We start from the raw sequence: 27,738 nt of genomic DNA on the forward strand, positions 1-27,738 counted from the left end.
GTGTAGGATTTTCGGACTTAACCCAACGCAAAATCCACTCTCAGCTTTCCCGAGCAAATGGTACGTCCACATAATGATTTATGTACATTTACGGGCTGATCTGACGTGGAAATGTGGAAATGTTTGATTCGATTAAAGGGAGGGTGAGGCCCACCACGCCTGAAATTCAGGGAGGGATTGTTTAGATTGGTTGGAATTTTACGTAACAGATACGTAGCGGCTTCGTGGGTTTAGCATTTTCACATCTTTCCCTAAGACGTGGGGTCATAGGCCTTGTTTGGGGCAAATATTTAGCTATGGGATGGAACAAGGTACACAGCTCCACCACACGCAAGTTATAAAATGATGGGAAACCCTCGCAAAACAAGAAATTGCCGCCACATCTGCAAAGCCTATATCAACCATGGAAAGAAATATTGAGAAATGTTAATTATATATGTATGTGATGCCTAGTGACCAGAAAACCGCAATAGCAGAATTTCAAAAACATCAACTAGTCCTAAACGACAATACAACATAGGAAATCGATGGCAGTTTCGGGAGGTGGTGAAGCTTCATTTATTAGTGTAAGTTGTATACAACAGGCTCTTCAGTAAAATAGATTTGGTCATCTGCCACTGCTGGCCCAAGACACGTCGCTACAAGCAATGGCCGATGAGGCATGTGATCCAGTGTTAATGTTGGCCAGGGCTGGCCGCGACAGGGTCGGCAACGTGACGTCCTCCGACTGCAAGACGTTCATGAGCTGTACTACTGACGGCTGCACACCCAGGTGCGGGTGCGTGCACCAGAGCCCCACGACTAGCGCGTGGTGCATTTGCCCCTTACTGATGTCGACATCATCGAGCTGCTGCATGTCTTCCCCCTTGAGCCTCTCGTCCACCGCTTCAACTATGGTTCCCTTCTCGTACAGGTCCCAAATCCATCTGAGCAACGGGATGGCTTTGTCGGCCGGTTCTCCTATTCCCATCTCCGGTCGCCGGCCGGACACGACCTCCAACACAACGATGCCAAAGCTGTAGACGTCGGCTTCGGTGCTTGGCCGGCGCGTGCGGATGAATTCCGGGTCTATATACCCTACGGTGCCCATGACAACCTGCGTCATCAGTGGCCCGGCTCCATGCTCGACGAGCCTCGCCAGCCTGAAATCCGCCAACTTGGTGTTGCGTGATGAGTCGAGGAGTATGTTGCTGGGCTTGATGTCGCCATGAAGCACACACTGATCCCACTCTGTGTGGAGATAGCGCAATGCAGATCCCAGTCCAAGGATGATCTTGTATCTGTACGTGTCACTCAATAAGATCAGGTTGATTAAGTACCATGCATATTTATAGATGTACTAGTTATTAAATTAATGGAAAATATTGGGAATGACCGAAATGGAGGAAGTGATTTCATAATGATTGTGTTCATTCCAATTAATTGAAGTTCTAGGTTTCTTCCAAGTCAACCAAAGTTCACAGAAAAATATGCTAAGATCTACAACATCAAAAATATATTGTACAGATATACATTTTATAGATAATCTAATAAACTACAAACATAACATTCAATTAATTTATGGCAAAGGGAGTAGTCACGTACCTCTCAGGCCAAGTAAGCAGGCAACTAGTGTTTGTTGTTGCCGCACTAGACTAACTCTCTGGTTCACTCACGGACGGAGGTAGACGAAGGCAAGCTGAACAGTTTTTCTGGCGCTCAAACGCCTCTTCTTTTCTCTTGACTAACCAACGCCAGAAACAAACTGAGATTACAGCCGGCTTTATAGCCCTCGACAACGCAGCGCCTACGCTTCGGCCAAGCACGTACGCACGACTGGCTGCTGCATGCAAGCGCTCCGCTCGGCCATGCGCACGATGCACACAGCGCGCTACTCGCAACAGATTGCCAACAGCCTAGCTACGGAAAAAATTATATAAGACCAGGTCTCATATAAACCCGATGAGACCCGCCCTGATGGATGACATGTGGCATTCACAAATCACAAAGCATCTAATCTCCCCCCCTGATTTCAGGTGGGGGTGGGATAGATGCTTTGTGATTTGCAAATGCCACGTGCCATCCATCAAGATGGGTCTCACCTGCTAACCCGTGAGACCTGCTCTCATAGAATTTTTTTCCCCTAGCTACTACAACCCATGCGCACACACGCACACACGCGCGCCACGGGCACACACGCTGCCCACACACACATACACACACACGCCACGCTTCCGCTGCGTCCCGCACGTCCCGTCCGTTCCACGCGCCACCGACATGCCCGACGAACCCGACGAGCCCGACGGCACCAGTGTGTCCCGCCCATTCCACGCGCACCCGACGAGCCCGACCACACACGCCGTGGCTTATTCCAACACACACACCCTAAGCCACGGCCTAGAGGAGTCCGTCGTCGTCGACGTTGGCATCAGCCAAGAGAGCCTGCTCCGCCGCCGGTCCTTTCCGCAGCTGCGGGCACTAGCGCCGGAAGTGCATGTGCTCCCCGCACTTGTAGCAGCGCCTGCGCCTATTGCCGCTGCTCCCCGACGCCACGCTGCGCCCGTCGTCGTCGTCCCGTGCTCCGCCGTGCTGTCGCTCCCGTGCCCGCCACTGCGCCGCCGTGAACAGGAGTTGTCCGTCCGCCCGCTCGCCGCTGTCCTGCCGCCGACGCCGAACTCGCTCGTCGAACGCGCGCAGCCGCCCGAGCGCTTCGTTGAACGCCATCGTTGTCACGTCGTGGAACTGCTCGATGCTGGCGACAACGGGAAGAGCCGATCCGACACCGTATCCACATCTCCCCGAGGTTGGCGTACCTCGCCGCCATCGCCGCGAGCCTCCCGCCGTACACGTCGAGCTCCTCGCCGCCCGCCATCTTCAGGCGGTCAAATTCGCCGCGCAGCGTCGCCAGCCTGGCCGCACGGACCCGATCGGCGCCGACGAACCTCACCTTCAGGGAGTCCCATACCTCCCTGGCGGTGAGCTTTGTCGACACCTGCAGCAGCACATCCTCCGGCAACGCCCCAAGAAGCAACGCGCGCGCCATCTTGTCCTTCCGCCCGTTCACCGCCGCGTCGTCCGGCGCCACCGCCTCCCATACGGTGTGGACGTCGAGGATCGCGTGCGCCTTGATGGCCCAGACCGTGTAGTTGTCCGCGGTCAACATCGGCATCACCATCATCGCCGATCCGCCCGCACCGCCGCCGTGTGGGACGAGCGCCATGGTCGCCGGTGATCGGCCGAACCGAAGCTCTGATACGAAATGTTGTTGCCGCACTAGACTAACTCTTTGGTTCACTCACGGACGAAGGTAGACAAAGGCAAGCTGGACAGTTTTTCTGGCGCTCAAACGCCCCCTTTTTCCTCTTGACTAACCTGTAGAAGTGCATGCTCTAGCCAATGCAATCAAAAGACCGATCTGATGGAAGAGACTAGGCAGCACATTATACGTCAACACTCCCCCTCACGTGTGGCTCCACAGGCCTAAACGTGGACCGAAAGTGGGCTGCAATTTAATTGCGCCAGCCGGGTCTTGAACTCAAGACCTCTTGGATCTGATACCATGTAGAAGTACATGCTCTAACCAATGCAACCAAAAGGCCGATCTGATTGAAGAGACTAAGCAGCACATTATACGTCAACATAACCAACGCCACAAACAAACTGAGATTACAGCCGGCTTTGTAGCCCTCGACAACGCAGCGCCTACGCTTCGGCCAAGCACGTACGTACGACTGGCTGCTGCATGCAAGCGCTCCGCTCGGCCATGCGCACGACGCGCACAGCGCGCTACTCGCAACAGATTGCCAACAGCCTAGCTACTACAACCCATGCGCACACACGCACACAACGCACGCACACACGTGCGCCACGGGCACACACGCTGCCCATACACACATACACACACACGCCACGCTTACGCTGTGTCCCGCATGTCCCGTCCGTCCCGCGCGCCATCGACACGCCCGACGAACCCGATGAGCCCGATGGCACCAGTGTGTCCCGCCCAACCCGCACGCACCCGACGCGCCCGACGAGCCCGACCACATACGACGTGGCTTATTCCAACAGTGTTGTATATATGTCGGTACAGGCTGCCTTCCAGTACGAGCTCATAGACGAGTAGGAGCCCTTTGCGGCTGTCGGACCAGCCTAGCAAGTGCACAAGGTTCCGATGTCTCAACCGGCTTATGATCTTCACCTCAGACTCGTACTCCTTCCTCCCCTGTGCAGACAATTCTGCAGAGAGCATCTTGATGGCCACCGGGCGGTCTTGGTCGCTAAGGCTGTCACCCCGGTAGACGTTGCCAAAGCCTCCTCGCCCGAGCTTCCCCTCCTCCGGGAAGTTCTTGGTGGTGGCGGCGAGCTCACAGTAGCGGTAACGTCTAGGGCCTACCCCTCTCTCGAACTCAGCTTGCTCACGTTCTTTGTCTTCAGAATCATCTAGCTTCTTCCATATGCATCGCCCGAGGACAGCGGCAACACAGAGCAACACCAGAAAAGCTGCTACTACAGAATGCACTAGCACATGCACCGGTGCTCGACGTCGTGGAATGGTACTGGCAGCCACCATGGCATCATCTAGAGTGGATCTAAACGACCAAGACATCACCTGATGCCGCTCGATGCACGCACCAGTTGATGCAGCGAAGCCGACTGAAACTTGTTGGGGCAGATCCCTCTTCATGTCCACCGAAGTATTTACAATGAATGGCGGTCCGTCGCCGTCAATCTGCAGAAGGGCGACCAGAACACCCGTGAGGTTCTCGTAGCTGATCTCGGCAGTCATGACGACGTCATTGTCGGAGACCAGGCGCTTGCTCATGTTTGCGTAGGCCTTGGAGTTGATGGAGTTCACGTCTATGCCGAGATGGTTGTCGCTATGGTCCCAGGAGTTGAGGAAGGTGTCGAATTCCACGGGGACGACGCGGTCATCACCAGTGGCATCCAAGTTGTTGTTGTCATTGAAGAGAGCGAGGTTCCCGCCAACGCTATTGGGAGGGAGCCTGGATGGGTAGTGCGCCAGGAAGAAAGCCATAGCCATACCATCAGCTACACCATCATTAGGCGTACTGCTCGAGCCACAGAGACCACGAAGCTGTCCGTCCGTCTCGTTTTTTAACCTAATCTGGAACGTGAAGTTGGAGGAGAAGCTGGCCACCTCGCCCGTGGTGTTGTCCCAGAGCGTCACCGGGTGCACCTATGATGCCCGGCCGAGGCTGTACAAGTTGTCTCTGATCTCGTTCTTTGTTAGCTCGATCGCACCGGGGCCCATGCACGTGTCGCGTTCGCACCTGACCTCCGTGTTGCAGAGGTCGCCGGAGCCGGAGCTATCGGAGAAGTTGAAGCTGAAGGAGAGAGCGGTAGCCAGACCTGCCGGAGGTGCGCTGCTGGTTAACAAGGAGAGCGAGTAGCAAAGACAAAGGATGTACACGGAGCCAGAGACGGAGAGAAGGTGGTGAGGGCTCATTGTTGTAGCTGCCTACCAATGTTGGTGTCCGACTCGAGACCGAGTAAGTAGGGATGGATTTTATGGACAATGGTGGAATGGAAATTATTGGTCTTGATTCTTGATTGAAGCAGTCCAAGTCAGTTTATTTGGTAGAGTCGTCCACTGCAGTCCAATCCAAAAAGGATGTTGTCGTACAGGTTCAGCCAAGTTGGCGTTGGACTGTGGTGTGCATGTCCGACTAGGTTTAGGTGTGTGCCGTGTGCGTGTAGATAGATATACAAATGCAGACACCACCATGAAAATTGCTAAAGTTTTCCATGAGTGTCTATTCATGCCATCTTCTTTTTGGGTTTTGACATTCTTCTTCTGGTTTTTTCTAGTTGTTTTGAATTAACTCTGGTTTTAAGGTGCTTGCAACATATGCGAAGTACAAAATACACAACAATGCGTATATCACACATAAAACACACACTGATGTGGGAAGTACACACACATCACATATACGCACACAACACAAACAAACACACATTAAAATGAAAAGTACACACATAACACGCGAAATACACAAAGAACAACTTAGACTACATGGGAAACTCATTTCACATGCACAAATAATTGGAACTTATTAATATGGGATCTGGTTCGAAGACTCAGCGTGATGTACGTAATTGTGAAAATTGGTTCCTAATTATCCGGATGTTTGGTTAAAAAATATTTTGTCTAGATTTGAATCCTGAAATAAAATTTACAACAATCCAACCATCCCCTGACGGAGAGGAAAAATCACACGAAATCAACCTAGCGATGACATGTCTCGAGCTAGCTTGATCGCACGTGTACCCCGTTCGCAGCTGAGCTCTGTGTTGCAAAGTAGAGTTGTCGGTGAGGTTGAAGTTGAAGGAGAGCGCGGTAGCCAAACCTGCCAGAGGTGCGCTGCTGATTAACAACGATAGCAAGTAGTACAAGAGACAAATGTTGTACACGGAGCCTCAGGATCAGTTGGCAGTTTGGCACCACACACACACAGGATCGATGTGATATTGTCTCCTACTAGCTTTGATTTTTATTTTTTTGGCTTGTACGCTAGTTTCCTACTACTAAAACACCCTGGCTAATTAACATACTATATGTTGGAAAGGAAATGATCTTGACTAGGTTGTTTCCGGTGTCACGTCAAAAAAGAAAAAAAAACTAGTCAAGATTATTTCCTTTCCAACCGAAAACAACCTAGTCAAGATCATTTCCTTTCCAACATACTTTTGACTGCTAACTATACTTTTAACCAACCTAGTCAAGCTTTCCAACATACTATACTTTTAACCGACTTTTTCATTTTATTTTTCATTGCTTTCTAACAATACTCAACCTAGTCAAGTACACCCAATACTCAAGCTTTTTTTCTTCTGTTTCTTTCTTTCTTCTTTTTTCTTTCTTTCCTTTTCATTGCTTTGTTTTGTTATTCTATTTTCTTTTCTTTTCATTTCTTCCTTTTTTTTCTTTTCCTCTTCTTTATTTATTTTCTTGTATTTGTTTTGCTTTCTTCTCTTCTGAACATGTAAGTAAAGAAGAGGAGTCCCAACAGGAGCCTTCAAACTTTTCTACACTCGATATATACCATATAGTTTCATGTTAAAATTTAACATTTTGCAAGGCCCGTTTACTATATTTAAGCTATTAAATACATTTTTAGGCCTTGTGCAAGTAAGGAGTAGGACTCCCATACACAAGGGGCCAATACTCGGTCACAAACATGCAGGGTATTGCCATTTTAAATTGAGAAAATGTAAACGAAGCCATAAAATTGTCAGACTTGGCATGGTGTCATGGACCCTATAGGTTGCAGTAAATTTTTAGAATGTTTCGTAAAAGTAGTCACGCTACTGCTTACAAACTGGACTATCTCCGAGGAAGGAACTAGGTTTCGAGAAGGAACGGACCAGGTTTGCATGTGAAGTGACCACTGATTCATCCATTGGCCTTCAAATGTTTTCTACACTCAACATACACTATTATATCTTTCATGTTCAAATGTGGCCTTTTTAGAGCTTTTTTGCTATATTTAAGTCATTAAGTGCGTTTATAGGCATTTAATGGATATAGTTCCAATTTGAACCACTGGTAAATGAAATAGTAGTAAGAAGTGGGTTGAAAAATACTACTGGATTCCTTGAGTCTACTTTTAAGCCTTGTGCAAGTAAAGAATAGGACTCACATACACAAGGGGGGCAAGACTCGATGGCACACATGGAGGTTATTGACATTTTCATTTGAGAAAATGCAAACAAAGCAAGAAAACCACGATACTTGGCATGGTGCCATGATATATGCCCTAGCGATTGTTGTAAAAATTTGAGAATGTTTCACAAAAGTTGTCACACAGGTTGCTTATAAATTGGGCCATCTCCAAGGAAGATGCTAGATTTCAAGAAGGAACAGATGAGGTTTGCGTGTGAAGTGGCCGTTGATTCATCCGTTGACCTTCAATTTATTTATACTCCACTCAACACACACCATTACTTGTAACATGCCAAAATTTGGCATTTTACGCAGTCCTTTGCTATATTTAAGCCATTAAATGCAGTTCTAGGGATTTATACTGTACAAAATACTGATCAATTAAAAAATATGGAAACTCTTACAAAACAACTTATATGTTGCATATTACATGTAAAAACTGTATTGAGGTATATAAGATAAAAAAATGTATTGGGTATACAGGTTACATATATAAGATAAGAAATGTATTGAGTGTTTGCTTGCAACGCTCGAAAAGGCCTCAATGCGTTCTGATTGGTTGGATGGACCCTCCCGCAGTTTGTAATCGCCTCCATCCATTTGTACCAGATCCAGCGGCTGACAGTGTTCCTCTTCTCTTTCTCTCTCACTCTTCATCTGTCTTCTTCTCTTCCTCTTTTCCCATTCTATTGCCGATGCGACCGACACGACTTGCTGTGCTGCCTCGCATAAACACACTGGATGTTGCCCTTGTATTGACCACATCAAAGAGCGCATGAACACGCGCAAAAAAAACTTTAGCCAACGACCCATATCGTGCCCAGTCGTATGATAGTATATACTACTAATTTAGGTGGGGAGTCTTTTCTCCTCGGTAACAATTTAAAAAAGAACTACTCCCTCCATTCCATAATATAGTGCCTATAGATTTTTACAGAAGTCAAACATTACAAACTTTGACCATATTTACAGAGAAAAGTAGGTACATCTAGAATACCAAATGCACCTCATTGGATACATCATGAGTTATATTTTCAGAATATACATGTTTGGTATTGTAGATGTAGACAGTTTTCTCTATACACTTGGTCAAAGTTGGAAAATTTTGACTTTCACAAAAATCTATAGGCATTACATTGTGGAATGGAGGGAGTACTATATAAGTTACAGCCGTACGTGCATGTACATCCACACGCACACGGCACAGACCTAAACCATAATTGGTTGCACACGGCACAAGGGTAGCAAAAGACTCGAGCTCAACTATGATGCAAGCAGTGCAATTAGACCAAGACTTGACTACTATACCTAACACACGATGGACGACTCTACCAACTAAACTAAGACTTGACTGCTTTTTTTACATGACGCGATGCCGAAGACAACTAGTCAAGATTATTTCCAAGCAGTAGCGCACCTCTGGGGCTGGCTTTGGCTATCGCACTCTCCTTCAGCTGCAACTTCTCCAGCTGTGGCGACCTCTGCGACACGGAGCTCAGGTGCGAGCACGACACGCACATGGGCTCCGGCAACGTGATCGATCTGACAAAGAACGACATCAAAGCCAACTTCTTCAGCGTCGGCCGGGCGTCATACCCACGGCCGGTGCCGCTCTGGGATGACACCACCGGCGAGGTGGCCAGCTTCTCCTCCAACTTCACGTTCCAGATCAGGCCCAAAGACGAGATGGACCAAGGTCTCCGTCTATGTAACACAAGCCTTCCTGCCGGCGACGGCATGGCCGACTGCATGGCTTTCTTCCTGGCACATTACCCATCGAGGCTCCCTCCCAACGGCTACCGCGAGAACCTCGCCCTCTTCAACGACAACAACCGCCTCAATGCCACGGGCGATGACCGCATCGTCGCCGTGGAGTTCGACACCTACGAACCTACCTCAGCCCCTGGGACCACAGCGACAACCATATTGGCATAGACGTCAACTCCATCGACTCCGGGGCCTACACGAACGTGACAAAGCGCCTTGTCTCCAACGACGCCACCATGACAGCCGAAATCAGCTACGACAACCGCATGGATGTCCTGGTCGCCCGTCTCCAAATCGACGGCGACGAGCACGAGCCGCCATATAGCGTGAACGCGTTGGTGAACATGAAGAAGGACCTGCCCCAGGAAGTCGCTGTTGGCTTTGTGGCAGCAACTGGATTCTGCAGCGAGCTACACCAGGTGTTGTCTTGGTCATTTAGCTCCACTCTTGATGATGCCATGGTGGTAACCAGTGCCAATACGAGCCGGAAACGACTAGTGACTGTGCTAGTGCCTTCCATGGCAGTAGCTTTTCTCGTGTTGGTCTGTGCCGCCGCTGCTGTCATAGTCTGTTGGTGACGAAAATGGAAGAGGCTAGATGCTTCCAACGACAAAAAACGTGAGCAAGCTGAGTTTGAGAGAGGGGTAGCCCTAGACGGTACTGCTAGTCCGCTACCGTGAGCTCGCGGCCACCAACAAGGATTGTGCGGAGGAGGGGAAGCTCGGGCGAGGGGCTTCGGCAACGTCTACCGGGGTGGCAGCCTCAGTGACCAAGACAACCCGGTGGCCATCAAGATGTTGTCTGCGGAATCGTCTGCGCAGGGAAGGAAAGAGTTCGAGGCGGAGATGAAGATCATAAGCCGATTGAGGCACCGGAACCTTACGCACTTGCTAGGCTGGTCCGACAGCCACGAAGGGTTCTTGCTCGTCTATGAGCTCGTAACGGAAGGCAGCCTGGACCGGCACATATACAACATGAGTTGCCTGCTTACTTGGGCAGAGAGGTACGTGACTACTCCCTTTGCTATAAGTTTTGTATAAAATGTATATCCGTACAATATATTTTTGATGTTGTAGATCTTAGCATATTTCTATGTAAACTTTGGTTGACTTGTAAGAAACCTAGAACTTTAATTAATTGGAATAAACACAGACATTATGAAATCACTTCCTCCTTTTGGGTCATTACTACCATTATTTTCAATCAATTTAATCACTACTACATTGATAAATATGCATGGAGCATGGTAGTTAATCAACCAGATCTTATTGAATGACACACGTACAGATACAAGATCATCCTTGGACTGGGATCTGCACGGCGCTATCTCCACACAGAGTGGGATGAGTGTGTGCTTCATGGCGACATCAAGCCCAGCAACATACTCCTCGACTCATCACGCAACACCAAGTTGGCGGATTTCGGGCTGGCGAGGCTCGTCGAGCATGGAGCCGGGCCACTAACGACGCAGGTTGTCATGGGCACCGTAGGGTATATAGACCCGGAATTCATCCGCACACGCTGGCCAAGCACCGAAGCCGACGTCTACAGCTTTGGCATCGTTGTGTTGGAGGTCGTGTCCGGCCGGCGACCCGAGATGGGAACAGGAGAACCGGCCGACAAAGCCATCCCGTTGCTCAGATGGATTTGGGACCTGTACGAGAAGGGAACCATAGTTGAAGCGGTGGACGAGAGGCTCAAGGGGGAAGACATGCAGCAGCTCGATGATGTCGACATCAGTAAGGGGCAAATGCACCGCGCACTAGTCGTGGGGCTCTGGTGCACGCACTTGCTAGGCTGGTCGTGTATTTAACCAAAAACTACCACAATTGACGGAAACGTGACGAAAAACTACCACTTTACGTTTTTGTGCGAAAAACTACCAAATTTAGACTAAACCGTGGCAAAAAACTACCAACTCGGGAAATCGCTCGCTTCGCCCGCGCTAACCCCGATTCTGACCGGTTGGGCCCGCGAATCAGTCGCCACGCTAGCGAACAGACGGCCGCCGCGCGTTGACGGCCGTTAACGGCCCGTCCGTTGTCGGAACGGCGCCTGTCGGTGGGCCAATAAGTGAGAGCGAGCTCAGCCACTCGCTCATTCTCTTCCTCCTCGCTCGCTCTCACTCGTCCTCACTCCATCCTCTCCCTCTCCCTCTCCCGGGTGCTCTGACCTAGGTCAGCCTATCCCCGTCACCGCCGCGGCCATTGCTGCCGGTAGAAGGTGAGGATGCCATCCTGGTATGACGAGGACAGCTCGGACGAGGACATCAACATGGTTTCATTGGATCAGCAGCTATTTGTAAGTGCATAATGGTGGAACAGAGTTAGGGTTAGGGTTAGTTCATCCAAATTGGAGATTCCAATTTGCTTTTGGTTTGATTCGAAGTTTCTTTTGCAGGAAACCCCTGACAGTGTGGTGGAACCATCTTTCTGTGGTTCTTACACTGAATCTGAGCCGACGTGCATGATGCATCATCAGAGGCCGAAGAAGATGGTGGCTTTTGAAGGTTCTTTGACTGGCAGGCGTTTCCTGGGTTGTCCTATGCAGCAGGTATTAAATCTTGAACGCTAACTTGTTTTGCTGGTGGAGATGTGTGATGTGTTTTGCTGCTGGAGATGTGAGATGTGTGGTGCAGCATGTGGTGCAGAGATGTGTGGTGCAGCATGTGGAAGCTATATATGAAAGTAGATCTTTAGTTAACTGAATTCAATACATGACTGAACCTGATAACACCTACAAGCAGATATCTTTAGTGTACTGTGAACCTGAGAATATAGCTGTTAACTGAAAAAGAACGGAGTAGGTGTTAACTGAAAAAGAACAGAGTTAAATGAATTTATATCTACTGCTAAATGTAGTTGTTAACTGAATTTATCTCTGATGCTAAATGTAGCTGTTAACTGAATTTATCTCTGATGCTAACTCAGGTGCATATTGATGTAAACAAAGGGTTTCAGTTAAATGAAATGACTTTATGACTTTAGTTTTCTGTATTAAGTTTGTTACTAAGTGCTTTGTGCTTAATTATAAATAATTGCTTCTGTAGGATGAAGGTGTGAACTGTGGGGTTGTGGAGTGGGTGGATGGTCCTTGGCCAGAGATTCTACAAAGGTGCCTAACCAGGATTTGGGACATGTATCATGAGCAGAACTTGGGGAGGGTGAATGACAAACAAGCCCATGAGAAAGAGGTGGCCAAGCTACACAAGGAAATTGATATCCTGTCAAACAACTACAGCCAGTTGGTGGAAGATGTATCCAACCTATTTGACTATCAAGATGGCAAGATGTCTCATGACATGGACTATACCAGTCAGGCAATCAATGAACTAAATGAGAAGAAGAAACAACTTGAGGATCTGGCAAAGATTGAGTTAAGTATGGAAAAGCTGAAGCTTGCCAAGGAGCAAAGGTGCATTCTTCAAAGCCAAGCAGAGATCATTCAGAACATGAGGAAGGCCATGAAGGAAGTGGAGGGGGACAGGGACCTACTTAAGCAAGAGAAGAAGAAGCTGGAGTATCTGATTGTTGATCTGCTCAATGCTGGGCATGCCAGCAAAGCTAAGCTGGAGAGGATCAAGGGAATTGTGAATGAGTGAAGTGGTTGGTTTGTGGGTTAAGTAATTAGTAGGCCTATATATATAGCTGGCCTTGGAATGTCATGCATGTTAGGTGTATATTTTGGGAAAGTTTCATGTGCTTTCAGAATGGTATGAGGGAGGGAGGTATTGCTATGGTTTAAGAACTATTTGGTTTTATCTATGATGTAATGACTATTATGTTAAGACCTACTATGCTAAGTACTCATGCTAAGTTAAGTAAGTAAGAATGTTTTATCTATGATGAGGTTGTTTTACTCTGCTTATATCATGTGTGGATAACTGACAGTAGTGACATAGTTGGAAGTAGCAAGTAACATATATAGCAATTAGCTTAGATAGTCTGACAAATAACTTAACATATGTAGCAAGTAGGAAGTAACATATATAGATAGTCTGACATAGATATATAGTACTGCCATTCATAGTCTGACATAGATAGCAACTACAAGTAGATAGTGCCTGACATAAAGATGAACTACTAGTAGATAGTGCCTGACGAAACTGAACCTAGGAACTTACTGCACTTAAGAAAGTTCAGGACTGACGAAACTGAATATTAGTGCAGCAGTTCACTCCTCCTTCTTCAGCATCTTCAGGCGGTGCGAGCGGCGCACCGCAGTCACGGCCACCCTCTTCTTCTTGCCCGGCGCCGGCTCCAGCACATCATCCTCGCCGCCATCTTGTTCTTGCTCCACGACGACGCCGTCTGGGAGATCGGCGACCTCTGGCAGCGCATCCACGTGGATTGGGCATTTCCTATCCCCCTCCACGGCGTCGAGGACGGGAGCCAGCATCTGCAGTTCAGGCTCGTCGTCGGAGAGGACGACTACCTCATCCACCTCGTCGTCAGAGTCGTCAGAGGGCTCATCACTGGACTCGTCGTCAGTGGACTCGTCGTCAGAAGACTCGCCCTCAGAGTCGTCAGAGGGCCCAAGGACCCATGGATTGTGCCACTCCCAGTAGGCGTTGTTGATTGGGGCTGGGACAGCGAGGACGGCGTCGGTGACGTCATTCGCAGCGGCCGGCGGTGTGGTGGATGAGCGGTACATCCACCATCTGGCGCGCTGCCTGGGGTCGGGGGAGCGTTGCACCTCGCGCATCGCCCAGAGCAGAATGGTCGGTGCCAGGATGGTGTGGCCGGCAGGGAAGGCGCGCTGCTTTTCAGCAGCCGTCATCACCTTCACGAGGCCACGGGCGTGGTTCCTGAGCATCGCGATACTGGGGAACCAGCGTGTGATCTCCCTGTACTGCGCCCGGATCTCCTTGTTGTTGCCGGCGAGAGCTTCGATGGCGAGCTGCCATTCCATGGCGACGGTGGTGGCGGTGGTTGTCGGTGGTGATTTCGGCAGGAGAGAGGGAGAAGTGGAGTGGGCAGTGCGAGCGGCGAGTGGGCGAGTGAGCAGAGGGCGTGGTGGGTGGACACGTAATAAAGTTGTAGAATCCGAAACGATTGGTTTTAATCAACGCACGCTCACCACGCTGCCGGATGCTACGCACGCTGAAAGAGGACGTGGCTAACAACATATAATAAGTTTGGCCGATGCTAGTCAAACAAATCACCAGCACTAGCCCATTGGTATTGAACGCATAGTTACAACCAACTGGTCCTGGGTTCTAGCCCCAGGCCAGACTTTTTGGTTTTTCGTACAATGAATTTGGCAGTAAGTTCTGAACTGTAGAAATGGCAAAATAAAGCAAATAAAACAATTAAAACATGCACCTAAGCTCTACAAAATGGCAAAGTAAAACAAAAAAACAAATCAAAACAAATCAGTAGCACTTAGCCCATTTGTATTTGGCACAAATAAGTACCATACATTCAACATTGTCCACAAGTTCACATGTCACATTATCCACAAATTAGTAGCACAACACACATTTAGTAGCAGAACACAAACTTAGTACCATACACAAATAAGTACCATACACTCAATAGTTTCCACTAGCATTGAAATAGGATGCAAACTTGCTAGGAGGTTTCCTCTTCCTCTTGCCTGCCAATATCCCTGGTTCTCCAGTGGATGTTCTTGGTGCATTGAATGTTCTTGTAGATGCTGATCCTCTTGTTCTTGCAGCTCTTGTTGATGCAGATCCAGTTGCAGGTGCTGGTGAAGACCTGGCTGCTCCTGCTGAAACTGTTGATGTTGAACCTCTCTTATTTGCTGCTGTTTTTCTATTCCTCATTGCTTTAGGAGGTGGAGCAGATGATGCTGGCATCTGTGTAGTTTGGTGTTGAGGTGGTGGTTGTGGAGGTGGATGTGTAGCACTAGAGGAACCCCTAAAAATTTCTCTATTCTCCTGCATGACAAAATTAAATCAGTTAGTAAATATACCAGAACTAAAATAATTAAACAAAGAATGCATCATTTTTGAATGACCTGGTGTAAGTTCTTTCTCATCTCAAGACTAGGTTTTAGAGCTTTCCCACAATTAGTATATCTGTGGCCTTGTAGACCACAATTGCTGCATGTAATTGTTCCCATCCTGCTTGTGTCCTTTGGAGCAGGCACCTCAAACTGCCCCTTTCTCCTAGCTGTCTGTTTCTTGCCTGCTTTTTCTTTAAACACTGGGGGCTCAATATCAGGAGTATGGGTGTCAGGCCAAAATTCAGGACCAGGGACAGGGTACACTATGTCTTTGTATGCTTCAATATATAGTGCTTTTTTGAAAAATTCATGCACATAGTCCTCTGGGTGCATGTGAATCTTGCTCATTGCTGCTATTGCATGACTGCATGTCACACCTGTCATGTCCCACCTCCTGCAGTCACATGATTGAGTAGCTAGGTTCACACAGTACTGATTTTCCTTACTATTAACTTGCCAAATGTCAGGACCTGCCTTATATGCATCACAAAATTTGGCATACTTCTTATTCTCCTCTAATTTCTCTGAATAGTTGGATTTGATCATCCACCTGTTGTTCTCTATTTTTTCCCTAGTCTTCTGCCTTTTGATCATCTGCTTAGTCCTAATTCCTTCAAACATAGTCCTAATTGGTTTGGACCTAACATCAGTTTTGCAATTGTAATCCATTGTAGACCTACACCAAGTCTCCTTTGGAATTTTTTTAAGCCACTTCCAGGCATCCTCACACTCTGCTTTAAGCTCTGCCATTGCTAATTCATGGCCATGTTTGGTGAATGAGTAGCTAGCCTGATCTACTAGCTTCTTTAGTTCTGCTCCTCTGAAACCAGCTGACTGAAAATTTGCATATATGTGCCTGAGGCAGTATCTCTGAGGGGAATCAGGGAACACCTCATTTATAGCCTTAAGAAGACCCTGATTGTAAATTAATAACCATGGTCATGAACAAAAGGAAATAAAGCTACTAATAACAATATATATCTTAACTAGTGGCTAAGATAGGGTGCATACCTTTTGCCTGTCAGAAATAATGGTGTAGGTTCCAAATTTGCTACCACTTCCAATGCAACATCTTAGCTGGGTTAGGAACCATGTCCAACTATCTGAATCTTCCTTATCAACCACACCAAAGGCTATGGGGTAGATGTTGTTGTTGCCATCTCTTCCTGTGGCTGCAAGTATTTGCTGTCCAGTGGTTAGCTTGATGAAGCAACCATCAAGCCCTGCATCCATACCCGAATTAGCTACCATATATTTACAACAAGATATTTTGAACAAATTGCAGTTATAGATTTACCTATAAAGGGCCTGCAACCATTAAGAAATCCTTGCTTTGATGCATGCAAGCAGTAGAACATGTACTTAAATCTAGGTGTTGGGGCAGGGTTTTCTGGGTCCTCAAATGTTGTAACTACACACCTGCTACCAGGGTTTGTGTCAAGAACTGCTTGTAGGTAGTCCCTCAGTCTATAGTACTGCTCCTTCTGGTCACCTTGCACAACCTTAATGGCCTTCCTCCTTGCCCTATAGGCCACACTCTTTGATACATCAACTGAAAACTTGACTTTGCTGTTTTTAGTAAGTGAATCCACATGTGCTCTAGGATCTGCTCTAAGAGAAGGTTCAACTGCTTTGAAAAGCCACTTAGTAGTAACCTTTGTGTTCTCTGCTGATGCTGGAAAATTGTGCTCCATGTTACACTTCTTAATGCAAAATGTTCTTTCATGAGCTATCCTAGAGGCACACATGTAAAATTCACATCCATGCTCTCTTTGTGAACACCAAACAATAATTCTTGTTGGAGTGTTCCTGTGGTAGTGAAAAGACCTCAAAGTCCTTATATGAAAATCTCTTAATGCTTCTCTGAACTGGTAAACACTATCAAAACACAAGTTCTTGCACAAGAGTAAATGTGAATTGGGAATTGAGGGGTCAAAATATAGCCTTTCCTTCATCTTTTTTTTACTACTCTTTGTGTTTGGCTTCTTCATGAGGTATGGTAGTTCAACATCATCTTCTTCTTCCTCATCACTTATGCCTGCATCACCAGCAAAACAAAACTCATCTGCTTCAGGAAACCAATCTTCAAAACGTTTTTTCTCTAGCTCTTTGTGACATCTGCTAGTTGGACCATGATTCTTCACATGTTTGACAATAGCAGTAGTTCCCAATGTTGTATCCTCTTCAGAGGCACACACTATTTCCATTGGTTGAACAGCTTCAGCACTCCCATCTAACTAAACTGAATCCTCAGAACAAAATTCAGAAACTTCAGTGTCTCCTTCAAAGTGGTTCAAATCTGCCTCTCTTTGAATCCTGCTCCTCTCAAGCTGAGCCTTTCTATCATCTATCTGATTCTGAAGCTCAGATTGCTCCACAACCTTTTTCACACAGCAACTCTCTTGAGTGTTAATGTAATTCTCATTAGCCTGTGTACTAATTCCAGGTTCAACATTTCTCACAACCCTTATGTTCACTAGCTTGACATGATGAAAAAAGTCCAACATTTCATGAACACTACCTTCATTACCTAAATACTTTACTCTTTCAGATCCAATTTCCTCCTCCTTCACATAGTACATTTAATCACTGTCCCCATACCCTTCACTAGCAATGAGTGATTGTAGAGTAAGCAAAGAAATATCTGACTCAAATATACACCTTTTCAAAGGGTTTCTTCCTTCTAAATGAAACCATATCTCCCACTTCTGGTCAGCCAAACTGCACAAATAAGTGCTCATGAATTGAATTGAAATTGACTGAGCTATATAGTTTACTGACTCCAGTTTACTACACATGTCCAACTAACAGAAACATTGGCGATGATACTTGCATACCTGCGACCCATTGGCGATGACTGGGAGAGCGGTGCCTCCGGCTGCTGCGAGCCGGCCTGCGTCGAGAAACTGGTGCTCCCCAACCAATTATCGACTGAGCCGCTGGCCATCACCGGAGGCGCGGGCGAGGCAGCAGCGTCCAAACTTGTCTCACCGCCGCCAGCGTCGCCTCCGTCAGCGTCGCCTCCGCCAGCGTCGCCGCCGCCAGCGTCGCCACCCTCCGGAATCAACGAGGACATGGCAGCAGAATCCTAGTTCAGAGAGAGGGACAGGAGGGAGAGAGTGAATCGAGAGGGGAACGGATCAGATCTTGACCCGCACCGCACCGACAGGCGCCGTTCCGACAACGGACGGGCCGTTAACGGCCGTCAACGCGCGGTGGCCGTCCGTTCGCCAGCGTGGCGACTGATTCGCGGGCCCAACCGGTCAGAATCGGGGTTAGCGCGGGCGAAGCGAGCGATTTCCCGAGTTGGTAGTTTTTTGCCACAGTTTAGTCCAAATTTGGTAGTTTTTCGTACAAAAACGTAAAGTGGTAGTTTTTCGTCACGTTTCCGTCAATTGTGATAGTTTTTGGTTAAATACTCAGGCTGGTCCGACAGCCACAAAGGGCTCCTGCTTGTTTATGAGCTTGTGCCTGAAGGCAGCCTCGGCCGACACATTTACAGCACTAGCCGTCTGCTCACTTGGCCAGACAGGTACCACATGACTACTCCCTCGGTCATAAATTCTCTCTATATATGTATATAAGAGAGTGAGTCCAGTACTTCTAATTATGAGAATCCTCTACCATGGAACATGCACGCTTTCACATCAGCAAATTTTTTGTAGCCGTTATATTTACTAGTTAGATCCACTAGCATTCGTCAGATACAAGCATGAGAATCCTCTATCATGCAACATGCATCAGTGGATTCTAAGTGGATTTTAAATCACATTAAATTTAATTGTGAAACAACTCATTACCTATTCTTCCTAGCTATGCAATCATGCCAACATCAGCATGCCATGCATGTAAGTTATAAGTTACATTTCTTACATAAGCATATAAACGAAACACCGCCAGGTCACCAGTTAATGCATGTAAGTCATTGGTTAATGTTTTGTGCTCTCATAGACATGGTATATATGTTGTGTGCTTGTAGCATACCTATATAATTATCCTTTTTTTAGAAACAACATTCTTTTTCTCTATTGCTAAATATTTACAGCTCACTACCTGTTTTCCCCAGCCATACAACCATGTCACACCACCAAGCCATGCATTACACATTATACTTTTGTATATCCATGCAGTGTTGCCATGCCACATTAAATTCTTTTTTGCACAGAGTTTTGTGCTCTCATGGACATGGTCTATTGTTGGGTGCTTGGAGTATACCTATATAGTTGATCTTTCACATTTTTATAAATGACACTTTTAATTGCAATCTATTTGTTTTCTCTTTTATAAATGCTTTTGCTATATGATTCATATTTCATAATTTTTTTAAAGTGTATATAAAAAAAATACCCATACATTCTAATTCCATTAGTAATAGTTGTTTATGTAGCACCAAATAATGCATTTCTCTTAATAACATTACCGCAGCAATGCATAGAGTATCATCGTTAATTGAAATTTTAGGTTGGGAAAGTTGTATCTGAGCAGTGTGTAGCTACACCATATATAGTTGTTTATTTAGGACCTAATAATGCACTTCCCTTAACAACATTACTGCTACAACACGTGGGGTGTCATCTAGTTAACTGAAATTTTAGGTTGAGAAAGTTGTAGCTGAGCAGTGTTGTAGCTACACCATCTATCTAGATCATCCGTTTCTGCATCAAGATCTGTGCATACAAACTTCCCTTTTTTGTTTCGCTCAAGTAAGAAAATATTTGAACTTGAAACTTGGCAGGTCTGAAGAAATTGAAATATATAAAATGATAAAACTCATTCAAAATTGGAAATTTGAAAAAAAAAGTTGCACGAGAAACAACATAAACATTTTATTCACATGGTGGTACTTGTGTGGAGCTGACATGCAAAGATCTAAGGTCAAATGTTCTCTTGTTTGGAAGAAACAAAAGAAAATTATATGTAAGGAAAACAAGGATCTTGATGCAAAGTTAGATGGCCTAGATAGATGGTGTAGCTACACCATTGCTCAGAAAATCCACACTCTTTTACGTTTGTTCTAAATCAAACTTCTTTGAATCTGAACGAAGTCTATAGAAAAATATTTTTACATCTACTACATCAAATTTGTTTTATTACTCTTTAAGAAATGCATTTCCATGCTATATATGTTTGATGTTGTAGATGTCAACACATTTTTCTATAAATTTAGTTTGACTTAGAAGAAACCTAAACTTTAGTTAACTTGAATGGAAAAAACCATCATGAAATTATTCCTTCCTTTTTGATCATTCCCGTTATTTTAAATATAATTAATCATTAGTAGCTCATGGATCGATTAAATATGTATGATAAATAGTTAACCTGGTCTTGTTGAATGAACACACGTGCAGATACAAGATCATCCTTGCCTTGGGATCTGCAGTACGCTATCTCTGCACGGAGTGGGATCAATGTGTACTTCATGACGATATCAAGCCCCCAAGTGATCAATAATATGATAAGCCAATAAGGCATGATACCCATGTTTGAACCGCACATCATGGCAGCAGATCCTCTTTGGCACCCTTTAACTTTTTGCAAGAGATAAATCCTTCTTGAACCGGACATTAAACTGGATATTGAGAGCTTCAAAGCTTTGTGGGAGACTTCTTTCCCTTGAACCGGATTTTAAACCGGAATCTTCATTTTCAGCCAGAAATTTCCTGACGGCCTTTAAACTCGGACTTGCGAGAAGTTAATTCCTTTTTGAACCGGACATTTTTAAACCGGATTTGAACCAGATACTAAGGGCTTCAGCTTTGTGTGGGAGACGGGATTCCCCTTAAACCGGACTATAAACCGGAAACGTCATTGTGAGCCGAATATTTCTGTCGGCCTTTAAATTTTCATCAATATAATAGCAGCCTCCGGGACCGGGTTTCCCTTCAACATCCTGGGGCACTTGAATTTGCTGAAACTGGCAAGACTTGCTGCATCATATCATCGTAGCCCCCGAGTCTTAAGATGACTCAAGGAGTTGTCTTGAGATTCTCCGTACTTTACCATAGCAGAAGGTATATATCATCGGTGTTAATAACGCGATGTAAATCCACAGAAGGTTGAGGTGACTGTGGCGGATTATAGATGATCCCATATGAGCCGTGTCAGCAGCCAGTGGAGATTGGCGACTCGCGGCGGTGCAGTCCGGCGCGTTGGTGGTCGAGGGCGGAGTGGACCGCTCGTGGTCGAGGGCGGAACAGACCGGAGCCGGCACACGCTGATAGGTGGCTGGGCGCGGTGAGGGAGATGCTTCGAGTGGCGATGCGGAGGCAACCCGGCCGCCGGCGGAGGCAACCCTGGTGGGGACCCGGAGCCGGCCGGTGCGGTGATGACGAGCGGGCGGCCGAGTCGCGCGATGAATGGTGGTGGTGACGAGGACTGCGCGCGCGCGGAGGGGCTGGGGTCGCGGGTACGCAGCAGAGCAGTGACGGCGCGCCGGCCATAGCCGCACTGCCACAACGGAGGCGAGACGGGTTGCGGACTCCCGAACAGTTGTTCTGACCTCTGAAGACTCTCCCTCATGGCAAATTTAACAAATTTGACCTGTGAACGAAATCAAATCACAGAATGAACTGTCCGTAAAACTATTTCACGTGGCTGACCTTTTTGTGTGACGCCCGACACGAAGGCGCCACACTACACTGTGCAACGCTTTACAGATAGGCGCTACATGTCTGGCCAGCGTTGCACCCCAGACTGCCTAAAAATTGCTAAGTCAATGTGCAGAGCCTAAGAGCTAGACGCTGCACTGTATAGTATGGCGCCTAGCTCTCAGGCGCTGCACTAGTGGTTGCACTACAAAATGAAGCAACCACTAGTGCAACGCCTAGAAGCTAGGCGCTACAACTGTATAGTGGGGCGCCTAGCTCTCAGGCGCTGCACACTGACTTAGTAATTTTCGGATCACACGGGTGCGGCGCTGGCCAGGCGTCTAGCGCCTTTCTGTGAGGCGTTGCACAGTGTAGTGTAGCGCTTTCGTGTCGGGCGTCACACAAAAAGGTCAGCCGCGTGAAATAGTTTCACGGGCGGTTCACTTTGCGATTTGATTTTGTTCATAGATTAAATTTATCAATTTTGCCCTCCCTCATGGCGTTGATTTTCTGAATAAGTATGCCAAGAGCAGCGTTGGATCGGCCTGTTGCACCTTTTCTGAATAAGTATGCATCTGCCAGCCCGTGAATCGTCTGTGTAATTTTCTAGGGCTCATTGTACATTAACCGGGAAACTTGATTTGGCAAACGTTAAGCTCTAGCTTCAAGCGATCAGTTCCTTTTGAAACAAACAACAGCCCCTGGCGGGTCACAATCCTGCTCAAAGCGGCTCCGGCTTGAAGGTGATTTCAGGTGGAGTGCCGGCGAGTCAAGGCCGTTAATGTAGAGGCGGGGCATGGCCCGGATGACGGCGTCTTGAAGCGGCGGATTCACAAGGCGCAAGAGACGAAGCGGCCCCGCGACGACGAGGCGATTTAGCGTGGTTCGGACGACGGAAGAGAGGCGTCAGGCCAGCCGGCCTTTAACCCGGGGCGACGACCACATGTAGTAGAGGCGGGCGGCTCACGGCAGGGGCGAGGAGGCGAAGGCCACCGTGGCGCGGGCGGCACTCGCCGACGGTTCTTGGACGGCGGCAGCTCCAAGCAGAGGCCGCGGCAAGGGGAGCCATGGAGTCTCTTCCCAAAACTCCAACGTAGCCAGCCGCCGCCTCCCCGAGACTAGGGTTCTTTGTCTCCCACCGGCGCTGGCACCGGTCCGTCTCGTCTCCGGTGGCCTTAGGGCCATGGAGGCGGAGTGGATCTCGGCCCTTGCCGGTGGGAGGGCACCGTTTTCATATCTTTTTTCGAGTTTTGTTAGGGTTTGTGTCCTACTCAGGAAGGCGAGACGGCGGCGGCTCCCTGAAGATGGAATAAAGGTCTCCCCGTCTAGTCCCCGTTCCGGTGATGCGTGTAGCATCATCGGTGGGCGTATGGAGGTGTGTCTCCGGCGGATCTATCTTTGGTGGATTTGCTCGGATATGTTCGTTCGTCTTCGTTCGTGTGTCTTCAGGTTGGATCCTTTTGATCTACACTCTTCATCTGCGACGGTTGCTGTTATGGTGTGTTGGTTCTATGGGACCTTAGCACGACGACTTCCCGACTGTCTACTACAATAAGGTTTGCCCGGCTCCGGTGAGGGAGGGACGATGACAGCGGCGCGCCTTCGGCTCGCTTCAGTATTTGTTGTCGTCGCTAGGTGGTCTACGGATCTGGATGTAATTTTTATTTTTTCTAGTGTTCGTTGTACTACTATGATTGAAGATGAATAGATTGAAAGTTCTTTCGAAAAAAAGGGGAGCCATGGAAAACGGGGTAGCCCGGACACGTGTGAGGCGATTTGAGGCGGACCACAGCTCGATGGCCAGTGGCTCCACGTGGTGGCTGGTGCTCCGGCGGACGGGCGGCGACAAGAGGCCGCGAGCAGGCGGAGGCGAGACAAACCGGCTTCGAACGGAGGAGTCCGGGTTGTGGTGATTTGATTAATCCACGTCCAAGTCCGCTACCTCATGGAGACTATGGAGACTTGACAAAACCATCTCACGATTTGCCCATGTGATACTGTACTCCGGTAATACTATCCAAATCGAGTACCAGTAGTATTTTGTTAAATAACACTCCATCCTGACATATCGTTTCCTTTTTTCTTTGAGTATTTAACCAAAAACTACCACAATTGACGGAAACGTGACGAAAAACTACCACTCTACGTTTTTATGTGAAAAACTATCAAATTTGATCTAAACCGTGGCAAAAACTACCAAGTCGCGAAAGCACTCGCTTCGCCCGCGCTAACCCCGAATCTGACCGGCCTGGCCCGCGAATCAGTTGCCACGGTGGCGAACTGACGGCCGCCGCGCGTTGACGACCGTTAACGGGCCGTCCGCTGTCGGAACGGCGCCAGCGAAACCTGCCCGCTTGCCTCCACCCGCTCGCCATGGCCAGCGCGCCCCCGATCTCCGCCTCCACCTCCGTCCGCCGCACCGGCGCCGCCACCGCTCCCGCCGCAAACGGGCACCCAACGCCTGCGGCTGTTCGGCCGGTCGACGTCCGCCCACCAGCGGCGCCCACCGCCGCGCCGGTGGAAGGCAGCCATCTGTCCGAGCAGGACGACGCGGTGATCCTCCAGTCCCTCCACGCCCACCTCTGGAGCCACGGCGACCTCCCCCGCGGCGCCGACCTCGTCGCCCCCTTCTTCGGCCGGCTCAGCAGGACGGACTACAGCCTCGGGGACGTCGAGGCCAAGATCCGGGCCCTGCGGCGCCGGTTCAGGGAGGTCGACGCCGCGCTCTGCGCAGGCACCGGTTGCCCGGCCCCCGGGCACGGCCTCCGGATGTACGCGCTCTTGCTCGAGGTCTGGGGCGCCACGCCCGCCGTCGTCGCCCCGCCCCGGCGCGACCCGGTGCCCGACGTGGGCGCGGCGGCCACGGTGGCGGTGGGGACCAGGATGCCAGTCACGCCGGTGCCATGCGCTGCCGCTGCTCCTGCTAAGAAGAAGCGCTGCGAAGAGTATCCGGCGCTGGCGAGGGAGGCGGAGAGGCTGACGAGGGAGGCCCTGGACCGCAACGCCATTCCGACAGCGGACGGCCCGTTAACGGTCGTCAACACGCGGCGACCGTCAGTTCGCCACCGTGGCAACTGATTCGCGGGCCAGGCCGGTCAGATTCGGGGTTAGCGCGGGCGAAACGAGCTCTTTCGCGACTTGGTAGTTTTTTGCCACGGTTTAGATCAAATTTGGTAGTTTTTCGCACAAAAACGTAGAGTGATAGTTTTTCGTCACGTTTCCGTCAATTGTGGTAGTTTTTGGTTAAATACTCTTTTCTTTTGAACTGCTCTGATGTGGTAGCAGCATGTAACCACAATATTTAATCCACTCGGGACTTGAAGCTGTATATGGTTGAGAAGACATGGCCGAGTCGATGTTGCTTTTCGGCGGCTCGGTCAGATGGCAGACGGCCCTGGCGGTTTGGAAGCAGCTCGGAGACAACCCAGAACAAAGATGACTCGGAAACGATCTGAGGCCATGGGAACGACCCGGAGTCTTCTCGTAGAGGTGTCGATGATGCCCAATCGAGGCGAGGCCAAGCGAAGGCGACGGTTTACGATTGCTGCCTCACAGATCACAAATCTGAACTGATAAACTCAAAGCACATGCCGATCCTTTGAAACCGGCTCTTCTTCATCCAGAAACTTGCAACCTCTCGATCCTTAAGAAAAAATCCCTCCTAGAACTCAACACCACCGTGTATCAGGCCCCACGGTATGCGCCAACTGTCGTGGAATTAACACGTCAGATGTTCTTAGTGTCAGGACTTAGTCGCGAGGCCAACGCATCTATGTGGTAGCTTGAGAGGGGTTGAGCGGAATCGAGAGACGCAACACAAGACAAGGATTTAGACAGCTTTGGGCCCCGGAAAACATCATCCGATAAAAACCCTACATGTTGTTTGAGGCTAGGTCTCATTATCATCACGAGGGAGTCGCCGTAAACTGGCTCTCCTCTTTGGGTCTAGCCATAAGATTGTTTCTTCTTGCTTGTAGCTTGTCCCTCTTTGGGGGGCCCTACCCCTCCTTATATATGTTGAAGAGGCGGGTTACATGTAGAGTCCAACTCGAACTTAAGACTTAACTATTCTAACTTATCTTCGTGGGCTTCTTAACATCTTGGGCTTCATAACATCTCGGGCTTCATAACCCCTGACAACCCAGTTATCACTGTTCGCCGGTTTAACATTGTCGGCCGGTTTAACATTGTCTGCCGGTTTACCATCAGCCGGTTTACCGTCTGTCTTAGCCATCTGTCTTGACTCTCTGTCTTAACTCTCCGCCGGTTTACCAAGTCCCAGCCGGTTTAACATTGTCTGCCGGGTCATACCACGGGGTATATCCCCGACATAGACGGTACCGCTACTGTGAGCTCGCAGCAGCCACAAATGACTTCGCGGAGCAGGGAAAGCTTGGGCAAGGGGGCTTCGGTTGTGTCTACCAGGGCAGCGGCCTTAGCGACCACGACAGCCCGGTGGCCATCAAGATGCTCTCCATGGAATCATCTGCGTGGGGGAAGAAAGAGTTCGAGGCGGAGGTGAAGATTATAAGCCGGCTCAGGCACCGGAACCTTGTGCACTTGCTAGGCTAGCTGGTCCGACAGCGGCAAGGGGCTCCTGCTCGTCTATGAGCTCATGCCGAAAGGCAGCCTCGACCGACACATTTACAGCAAGAAACGTGTGCTCACTTGGCCAGAAAGGTACGTGACAACTCCCTCTGTTGTTGTAAACAAATTGAAATTTTAGATTCGTTCTAAGTCAAACTTCTTTGAATCTGATCAAAGTCTATAGATGAATATTCCAACATCTACAACATCAAATTAGATTTTATTAGATTTTTTATAAAATGCATTTCTATACTATATAGTATGTTTGATGTTTTAGACCTCATCACATTTTTCTTTAAACTTGGCTTGACTTAGAAAAAAAATCTGGAACTTCAGTTAACTTGGAATCACGAAATGATTACCTCCTTTTAGATCATCCCCATTATTATAAATTAATTTAAGCATTAGTAGATTGAGCAAATCAACCTGTAAATATGCATGGTGGTAATTTTATTAACACGGCCTTGTTAAACGAACACACATACAGATACAAGATCATCCTTGGCCTGGGATCCGCACTACGCTATCTCCACACAGAGTGCGACCAATGTGTGCTGCATGGTGACATAAAACCTGAAAACATACTCCTCGACTCATCATGGAGCACCAAGCTGGCAGATTTTGGGCTGGCAAGGCTTGTGGATCATGGAGCCAGGCCACAGACGACGAAGATCATCAAGGGCACTCCATGGTACATAGACCCGGAGTTTATTCACACACACCATCCGACCCCCAAAGCGGACATCTACAGCTTCGGCATCGTTCTGTTGGAGGTAGTGTCCGGCAAGCACCCAGGAATGGGGAAGAAAGAAAGGGTTAATGATGACATCCCACTGTGGATCTGGGACCTGCACGTGAAGGGTAGCATCCTTGAAGCGGTGGATGAAAGGCTACATGGGGACAACCAGCAGCTCGACCACAACTGTTAGTGGCAGATGCATCATGCGCTGGTCATCGGGCTCTGGTGCACGCACCCACGCCAAGAGGCGCGACCGTCCATTGTGCAGCTCATGAACATCTTGCAGTCAAAGGATGTCACATTGCCGGCCCTTTCGTGGCCATCCCCGGCCAATGTTACCACTGGATCACATGGTTATAACACCACATCAACCTCATCGGCCAATTCTTGAAGCGACGTGTCTTGGGCTAGCAGTGGCAGATGAC

General features: G+C 48.4%; 2 pseudogenes; one reads left to right on the forward strand and one right to left on the reverse strand.

Annotated features, from left to right (window-relative positions):
• Window positions 1-607: 607 nt before the first annotated feature.
• Window positions 608-5,431, reverse strand: LOC123064245 (L-type lectin-domain containing receptor kinase IX.1-like; annotated as a pseudogene).
• On the forward strand, window positions 5,250-27,704 carry LOC123064186 (L-type lectin-domain containing receptor kinase IX.1-like; annotated as a pseudogene).
• The last annotated feature ends 34 nt before the right edge of the window (window positions 27,705-27,738 follow it).

The sequence above is a fragment of the Triticum aestivum genome, chromosome 3B (genome assembly GCF_018294505.1).
Source record: "Triticum aestivum cultivar Chinese Spring chromosome 3B, IWGSC CS RefSeq v2.1, whole genome shotgun sequence".
NCBI classification, from domain to species: Eukaryota; Viridiplantae; Streptophyta; class Magnoliopsida; order Poales; family Poaceae; genus Triticum; species Triticum aestivum.